The sequence below is a fragment of the Erythrolamprus reginae genome, chromosome 7, assembly GCF_031021105.1.
Source record: "Erythrolamprus reginae isolate rEryReg1 chromosome 7, rEryReg1.hap1, whole genome shotgun sequence".
Taxonomy (NCBI): domain Eukaryota; kingdom Metazoa; phylum Chordata; class Lepidosauria; order Squamata; family Dipsadidae; genus Erythrolamprus; species Erythrolamprus reginae.
This window is the reverse complement of record NC_091956.1, coordinates 23,437,696-23,447,440: the sequence shown is the minus strand read 5'-3', so window position 1 is coordinate 23,447,440 and position 9,745 is coordinate 23,437,696. Positions and strand designations below refer to the sequence as shown.

General features: G+C 41.3%; 1 protein-coding gene across 2 annotated transcripts in view; it reads right to left on the bottom strand.

Annotated features, from left to right (window-relative positions):
- The window catches only part of FRYL (FRY like transcription coactivator), a 204,614-nt gene extending 195,692 nt beyond the window's left edge, over positions 1 to 8,922 (bottom strand). The window contains exon 1 of one of the 2 annotated variants that reach the window (XM_070757172.1): positions 8,682 to 8,922. The gene's annotated coding sequence lies outside the window, so the exon portion shown is untranslated. The remainder of the gene's footprint in view (positions 1 to 8,681) is intronic. The other variant, XM_070757171.1, reaches the window with a different exon arrangement.
- Between the last annotated feature and the right edge of the window lie 823 nt (positions 8,923 to 9,745).

Genomic DNA, 9,745 nt, shown 5'->3' with positions numbered 1-9,745 from the left:
AGCCGTCACCTTTTTGGCTGTAATAACCATTACTTCCGTTTAACAATTGCATTTACTTTTTAAAAAAAACCTATAATATTGGGTTGGAATTTGGTGAAAATTCCCAGCTCTATTACAGTTGTAAATCGAGGAGAGATCATAAGCAGCTCACAACCTCCAGACCATACTGCCTTCTACCTCAACTCTCAACCCCAACTCTTATTCAATTGTCTAGAGAGAACTTGGGGCTGTTTACTCCTGACCTCTTTTTCTATTTGGCAAGGCAATTTCCAATTGCCATGACAGGAACAGAAAGTAATACTGGTTTTCCTTGGGACTATATGGCAAAATTGTTCAGTTTACACATACAAATTGATGGAGAATTGAATATATAACTAATTCATGACCGCATATCATATACCAAATATCAGGAAATGAAGTTTTTAAGTAAGAAAATCGTTTCATTTCTTCCCTTATTTGAAGGCAAGACAGCCATATTCATCTAGTAAGTATCTGATTAGGCACATTTACTTTCCAAAATAAAGAAAGCAGCTTACCAGATACAAGATAGTATGTGAAGAATGTGGAGTGTTTATCCTCAATGTTTTTCAAGAAACAGCTATATTATTACAGTTATCAATTATACCTAATTGAGATTGCTGTACCTTCTTTCTATTGTAGTCTCTACATATGCCTCCATCTTATCCAGAGTGCTGTGGCATCCAGAATTTTTTTTTTTACTGGGCTGCAGCAAAATGCAAAAATTAGCATTTAATTGTATTGCATTAATACAATGATGCTATTAACTTTAAAAAAAAACATTACTTTTTAAATTCTAATTGTAGGCTATTGGCAAAATATGAATTTTTTATAGTATTTTGATCCATTTCTTATAAAATTGAATATTTCTGCTCTAAAAGTTAGAGAGAATATTTCATTCATTCAGATCTGGGATGTATTATTTGAGTGTTCCTTTATTTTTTCGAGCAGTATATTTTCCAGTGAAAATGATGTTCAAAGGAGATACTCAGTTTATAGGGAAAATGATAAATAAATTAGGTATTTTGCTTATACTGTATTTCCCTATGAACTATAGTTCCTTGGGAACCATTGTATCAACATAGTCAAGGCCTATTTTGCATTGCAAATTATCATTGAACAGTATTTCCTGAAACAGGGCATTCTTCTATGCATGTTAATACCTTAGCAAATGCCTTATTACTTCAAATTTGTCCATACAATATCATAACCCAGAAGTCAATATTATGATGGAATTAGCTTAGTATTTCTTAATTTTGTGAATTTGGCAGAATATACTAAATATTATACAATCAAATACTCACATTTGATCTCACATTGTTGCCTTCAATCTCTTTTAAACAGAAAAAGTAGATATTATAATCATTTATCATCTATAAGGATTTTATAAATAATTGCACCAACATGAATACAGGAAAAACATATAAGCAAAATGTAATGCTAATATCTAGAGCAGACTCAAAGTCTAGAATTGTTAAAGAATCTATGAGATACAAATACTATTAGGAAAGTAAACATCAGGAAAATAGGAAAGAGGTATTCTTCACTTATTTTCATTCATTTAGTGACTGTTCAAAGTTACAACAGCAATGAAAAAAGTGACTGGTTTTCACACAGAGCTATTGAAAAGAATGAAAACTATAGTGATAAAAAGAAAAAAGACATTGCAAGTAGACAAATTGTAATTCATGATGATTTTACAGGGTTTTTCAGTAATCAAAAGAAAATTGGGAGAATATATTGGCATTGAATGAAACAATTAAAAAAGAAGGGGGTGACATAGAGGAGAGAGGGGAAAAAATAAAGGTAGAATTGGCAAGTACTATTTAATAGGAGGGAAAAAGCTTGGAGTAAAAGAAGATCGGGATATAAAGGTAAAAAAAAGGGGGGGAAAGAGTTAAGAAAAGTGGGGTGGAAACATGAAAATGGATGATTTAAAAAAGAAAAGAAACAGATTTTTTTTACCTGTTACTTCTCAATATTATGGTATATTATATAGTTATAATTATTATGAATAGTGAATAAAAATTAATTGACAGAGCAATGATGTGAAAGTTTGGCTGTACTAAATAAAGGTATAAATTAACTGGTGGAAGAAAGTAAAATCTTTTAAGCTATCACTGCTGTCTATGTTGGTTATCAGGTGAACAACTAGTGAAGTTGATATAATTTAATGAAAGATTTCTGACGAGTATGGATGCTAGGGAATCAACAATAAAGTGACTATTTGTATATTTTATTTTTTCTCAGATTTTGGTATTATGATTTGGTGTGTATATATATATATATATGTGTGTGTGTGTGTGTGTGTGTGTGTGTGTGTGTGTGTGTGTGTGTGTGTGTGAGAATGATGAGGCAGCAGCCATCTCGATCACCGGAACATAAAAACTTTAATAAAACAACTTAGCTTTCGTTAGCGTGCTGCTAACTTCGTCAGAGTATTAAAATGCCATGGGAGACAATCACATTTATAAAGCATTACTCAGTCTGCTCATAGCCCGCGTCACTGGGCCACACCCTTCCCTCCCCTCTGCAGCAAGCCTAATTGTAGGCTTAATCATGCTGGTTAAAGGGGGAACTACCGCTTTTACTCGTGTCTGTTGCCTATTTCCCTCCCCAAGGGAGGAGGTGGAGTTACGAGGCAATGCTTTAGAGGTATTTGATATTACTTCCTTCCACCCATTACCGTTGTTACTTTCTATGGTGGTACATGTCTGCTCTTGCAATTTTTTTGCCCATGCCCTCGTCCTAGGTCTGCACTGTTCTAATCCCCCCTTGTCCCCTGCGTTAAACCTGCATTGTGCCCCTCCCCCTCTACCTCCGTGTTGCTCCAGTATGTTCCCTTGTTTCCCACTAGGGGTTGCTGCAGAGGGGAGGGAAGGGTGTGGCCCAGTGACGCGGGCTATGAGCAGACTGAGTAATGCTTTATAAATGTGATTGTCTCCCATGGCATTTTAATACTCTGACGAAGTTAGCAGCATGCTAACGAAAGCTAAGTTGTTTTATTAAAGTTTTTATGTTCCGGTGATCGAGATGGCTGCTGCCTCATCATTCACACATATACCTGGAACTCGCATTTTTAGGACTATTCTTGATATATATATATATATATATATATATATATATATATATATATATATATACATACATACATACATACATACATACATACATACACACACATACCAGTGAGGGTATGGCTAGCTGATGAGGCCAAAATAAGGCCGAAATAGATCTATCCTAGTCTCCCTTAGTTTTCAAATTCAGCAAAAACATGTGACATATATATATATATATAATATACATGTTTTTGCTGAATTTTTAAAAATCTGACAGAAAACACACACACACACGTATATTGTTATGATTATTAATAGTGAAGACTTAATTGAAAGATATATGATTGGATTTAGGAGGCATAAGCTTGGATTAGATAATTTGCTTATGGAATTTTTAAAAAGGATTGTTTATTCAATCTCGTATCTTATAGCAGATAGATGTACAGTACTTCTATTAAGGGAATTTATAATATAATTGTTGAAAGTAAGCACAAATTGTACAGTTAATGCCTTCATATACAAAGTTTTCCTGACACATGATCTGAATAATCTATAAATGTGAGTAAACCATAATGTAAGGCCTACGACAATACTGATGATATTGATGCAAAATAAGATACAAGAGAATAATACTATTGTTAATATGAGACCACAGGTTAAATTGACAGTTATATCTTGATTTTTTTTTATTGGGTGTTTAGAAATGGTTGGAGAAAAAAAGCAAAAAGATGAGCTAAGACATTAAAGGGGAGAAAGTAATAAGGCCTAAAACTAAGAAGCACAAAAAATAACAATTAGCTTGTAAAAATCTAGCTATAGCAAATAATGTGGAACAAAAATTGAATTGGTTGGGGGTTGACCCAGGAGACAAAACTAGGTAAAACAAAGTAGCACAAATTAAAATAGTTAAGATTTAAATATAATAGATAGGAAATTTAGAAATAAGAGGGATGATTATGAAGGGTAAGAGAAGCATTCTAGTCTGTCATGTAATTGTAATGGAATTATCCACTTATAGAAGGATTTTGAGGGTGGATTGGAAGTAGGAAAGAGGAGAGAAAGGAAGAGTAGAAGAAAGGAGGAGGAAGGAGAAGGGAATGATAGGAGGGAGAAAGAGTAAGAAAATAGATAGTAGAGGCGGAACAGCCGCCTGGGATAGAAAGAGGGAAGTGGATAGAAGAAAGATGGATACAGATGAAGCAAAATTGGAATGTCATCTAGTTTATTTTACTTGAAAAATGAGATATGCATATTAAGTTGTATTAAAGGTATATAAAGATGTATGTTGTATGTTGAATATGGAGAAAAATTAAAAAATATATTTTAAAAAAGTGACATTTGACCACAGTGTTTAGCAACAGCATCCTCCGTTGTCATCCTTAAGCAAAGTTGTTAAGTGTAATGACAGATGGTCACCACTTGTGATCTCCTGCCGCCTTTCCCATTGACTTTCTGACTTTCCCACTGCCAGCAGTGAAGGTTACAAATGGCAACTGCATGACTGTGGGACACCACATTGTAATTGTGAGCCAGTCACTGAGCACCCAGATCACAACCATGTGATTGCAAGGCCGCTGCAATTGTTGTAACTACAAGACTGTCTGAAGTACCACTCATTCAGAGCCATTGCTAAGTCTAAATGTTAATGAACAAGTGATTGTTTAGTGAGGAACACCCATACAAACAATATAAAGAGGTTTATTCACCCTTGTTCCATTTTCCTTTTTAAAACTATATTGTTCAAATCATCTTTTGTCAACTGAAAAGTAACTCCTCATATATTGGTAAATATCACCCTAAAAACTGGAATGTCTTACTATAAATGTAATGTATCATTTCTTAGCTATAAAAACACTGTATCAATTCGTATTAACAACACCCAACCAATACATTTCTGTTTTGGTCCTTGCTATTGTTTTTAGCACTTCTGTTACTTTCTGAGACTTTCTAAAAGGCTGTTATATATCTTACTGTAGTAACAACTGCAGTAAGAGCGCTGTAATATAGTAACAATTTGCAAACAAAAATTTGCTCAGTCCAAATAAATTATTGTCTATAACACAACCTATTATTTTTGTATGTGTGTGTGTGTGATTATATACAAATCCATTTTAAATCAATTACCTAATGTTCAGCCTCTGATATTTGAAGAGCAGTAAATATATAGATTCCCAGATCTTACTGTATTAGAATTCCAATCTTTCTTCCCATAAGAAATAAAAGCAAAACATCAGAGCATCATTAAACTGAAGACAAGGTGGATGGGGGACAGATAGTATTATTTTTCTTTTCATAAGAAATACATCAGCTGGAAGAGAAAACATGACAGGGAAAATAGCAACTCCTATTCTAAGCAAATCTATGAAGAAAAATAAAGCACCAACTATTTCAAACATTTTCTTCTTTAGGTAAGAAAAGCAAAGACTTCAAGGAAATACACCCCCATCTCTGATTACCATTTGTTCATATATTACCAGTCATATATAATTTCAATATCAAAACAAGAACTGTAATACCAGTAATAGACATCTTAAAGTTTCTAACTGTGAATAACTTCTAGAGAGAACAGCATTTCCATTAAATGGATGAGAAACAAACTGTCTGGAACCAAGTTTTGAGTCCATATTTAGAAATCTTCAAGTCTCTCCTACAGGTGAGTTGCTGACAGCTGACAGTTTATTAGAACAGATGTTCCCTATAAAATGTGCTCTGAGCACCTATTTATGCAACACCGCCAATAGATTTCTATTTACTCAGGAAGGAATAAACTCTCAGTTTAGGAGGAGGAAGAGAGGAGTGTTTCATTTCCACTTAGCATCTTTGGTATCCTTGTGACTGACAATCAACCAGCCCAAAAGAGAACAAAAAGACTCCAGCACCTCTCCACCAGTAATCAGCCCCCAGTTCAGCATGGAGTAACTCCAAGGTTAACTTCCAATGAAGGGCTACCAAAATTTTTACTACCACACTGTGGGCATGGCTTATGCATTTTCTTTCAACATCTTTCAGTACAAATTGGGTGCTCTGGGAGGGAGCTCCATTTTCGCTACCCTACTGCGTTCCCCCCATCTGGGCAGTAGCCCACCCCTGTTAACTTCAGACCAACAATCAAGTAAGCAATAAATACCCCTATCAAGAAACAGCCAAAGAAGCCAACAGTAAACAGTCCAGCAAAGAATCCCTAAAACTACCTCCACCCAAGCATGACACTAGAATATAAACTGACACCGAACAACCCTCCTTAGTAGGTCTCATGACTCTTACCTAGTTAGGGTAATAAAATGTCTGCAAGAGGAACAGCAAGCTCAGAGGACCCTTTCACTACAAATAATGCTCCTTTATTGGAACTACCCCCATCAGTACTGACAAGGGAAGCCAGTAGAATATGAATTGACAGCAAATCACACTATCTATCTATCTATCTATCTATCTATCTATCTATCTATCTATCTATCTATCTATCTATCTATTAGATTTGTATGCCGTCCCTCTCTGCAGACTCGATCTTACTGGAACTGATGATGTTACCTAGCTTAATAAAACTCCTTCAAGAATATAAGCGAGCTCAGAGAGCACCCTAGGACACTTCATTTCAAAGCTGAGCTGCAAATGTTCTCCTTTATTGAAACATCCAAGACCCCCCACCAATATTGGCAGGGGAAAACAGTAGAACAGAAATTGACAGCAAACCACACTCCTTGCTAGCACTGATGTTACCTAGCTTAACAAAACACCTGCAAGAACACAAGGCAGCTCAGAGAGCACCCTAGGGCACCTCATTTCAAACCCTGAACTACAAATATTCCTCCTTTATTGGACCCTCTAAGACCACACACACACACACACCAATACTAACAGGAGAAGCCACCAGGCTACGAACTCCAGCAAATCCCATTCCTGATCCAGTCCTCATGATCTTTACCTAGCTAGGATAGTGAAACATCTGCAAGAACACCAGCAAGCTCAGAGAGCACTCTAGAGCACCTCATTTCAACCCCGAGCTACAAATATTCCTCCTTTATTAGATCCTCCAAGACCACCACCACCAATTCACACAGGGGAAGCTACCAGGCTACGAACTCCAGCACATCCCATTCCTGATCCAGTTCTGATGATCTTTACCTAGCTAGGATAGTGGAACATCTGCAAGAACACCAGCAAGCTCATAGAGCACCCTGGGGCACCTCATTTCTACCCCAAGCTACAAATATCCCTCTTTTATTGGACCCTCGAAACCCCACACACACACCGATATTAACAGAAGGCAACAGGGTATGAACTCCAAGAAACCCCATTCCTAACCCAGCCCTGATTATCTTTACCTAGTGGGGGTAGTGAAACATCTGCAAGACGAGCAAGCTTAGAGAGCACCCTAACACACCTCATTTCAACCCCGAGCTACACATATTCCTCCTTTATTGGATCCTCCAAGACCACCACCCACCAGTTCTCACAGGGGAAGCCACCAGGCTACTAACTCCCCCACATCTTATTCCTGACCCAGCCCTGGTGATCTTACCTAGTTTAGGCTAACGAAACGTCTGCAAGGACAACGAGGCAAGCTCAAAAACAGAACACCAAAGGGACCTTCTCTCGCATATCAAAAAAAATAAAATAAAAAGGGATTCTTCGCAAGTCAGGCCTGTGGAAGAAGAGCCGGCCGCCGCGAAGAAAGCCCCATTGTCTCCGCCGTTTCCCCCTTCGCCCCCTCCACAGAGAGAGAGAGAGCCCTTGTTCTCGGGCACCCACACGTGTCGCGCCAGCAGCACCCACGCGCTCCCCGACGCCTCTTCTGTCGCCTCTCGCCCCGAGTGTGTCCTTCGGCTTCAACGGCTGGCCCACCCGCCGCAGTCCCACGGGGGGGGAGTGTGTCTGTGTGTGGGGCTCCGGCTGCCGTTCCGCCCGCTCCGGAAAAGCAAGCCACCGTTTTCGGGGAGTGGCCTGCTCACCCCCCGGCCCCGCCAGGCGAAGCGACCGCAGCCGGAACGACAGGGCCGAGCGAGGAGGGAGGAGAGGTCACGCCCACATCCTCACGCGGGTCTCCTCAGGGCGCGCGGGGAGGGGGGTTTTTTTTGGGGGGGGGGGGAGAAAGTCGCCTAGCGGAGCCCCCCTCCTCTTTCCGTGAGGAGAAAGTTCGGCGTCTCCCGGTGTAAAAGGGAAGGAAAGGCCGAGTCGGTCCTCCCCTCGCACGCTCGCGCCGGCCCCCCTCAGGAAGGACCGGGTGCAAGAGCGAAGTCGCCTGAGGGGAGGGGAAAAAAAGGAGGGAAAGAGGGAGTGAGAGGGGGCAGCTGGCCGGATTGGAGGAGAGCCCCCTCCCCCGTTTCTAGGGGCAACGGGGAGGGGCGGGGGCAAAATAACGGCCTCGAGGCAACCCCTCACACACCGCCCTCCCCCCTCCCTCACCGAGGCCGGCCCTGCGAACAAAAGCCGCGCGGCTGCAGCAGCAGCAGGACTGGCGGCTGAGGGAGATTCTATTTGCCCGGCTCCTACAGGGTAATTCTCTCTTTTTTTCCCCTCAGCGTTTCCCCTCAAACACCCCCCTCCCTGCATTGGAAGGTGCTCTCTCTCTCTCTCTCTTGTCTCTCCGCTGAGGTGTCGCCTTACCTGATGGCTAAAGCTGAAGAAGGCGCTTTTTCCTCCTCCTCTTCCCGGGGTGGTGGATGTGCTTCGGGGGACTCAGCCCAGAGACTGCCCCTCCGTGCCGGCGACCAGCATGGCCGTCCCCGCCACCCCGCTTCGGGCCCGCCTGTTGTTTCGGTAGGTCCTTGGCGGAGCTGAGAGCTACGAAAAGACTCGCGGGTGGTGCTTTTTCTTTCCCTCTCTCTTCTCTCCTTTCCACCCTCTCTCAAAAACTCGGCAGCCCAACGCCGTTGCCCCGCCCCCGGCGCCTTTACCGATTGGCGAGCCTCTCTCAAACAGGAACAGGCATCGCGCTTGCTCGTTCGTCGGAAGCCGCGCTACTCCTTCCCTTTCTGCCTTCCGATTGGCTGCGGTGGAACCGAGCGAGGCTCAACAACCCGCCCCCGCGGCCCTCGTACGCAAAGGCGGGGGACGCCGAATCGTAGTGAAGGGAATCGGCGACGCTCGCCGCCCATTGGTCCTTTCAGCGCGTGGTCCTTCCCCTGCCATTGGTCAGGAGGGAAACCACTCCTCAATTTCTACCAGCCCAGAGGTAGGCAAAGTTAGCCCTTCTATGATTTGTGGACTTCAACTCCCAGAATTCCTGAGCCAATCATGCTAGCTCAGGATTTCTGGAAGTTGAAGTCCACATGTCATAAAAACAGTCAACTTCGCCTACCGGTGCACCAGTCAGGCCACAACAGTGCTCGGGAACGAGTGAAGGGATCGCTAAATTCCTGTTGTAAAGCGAGGCTTTTTTTCAGCCTTGGCAAGTTTTACGTATAAAGTGCAGTCTTATAGCTCCAGAATCCCCTGCTCAACACCCGCCGCCTAAAGAATTCTGGGAGTTGTAGTCCGACACGTCGTAAATTTGCCAAGATTGACAAACCGATGTAAAACAAAACAAACTAGTCGTCTTAAGTACGACCTAAGCATAGCCCATACAATCATCTGCTACAACGTTCTTCTTGTCAATGACTACTTCAGCTTCAACCACAACAACACACGAGCACACAACAGATACAAACTTAAAGTAAACCGCTCTAAAC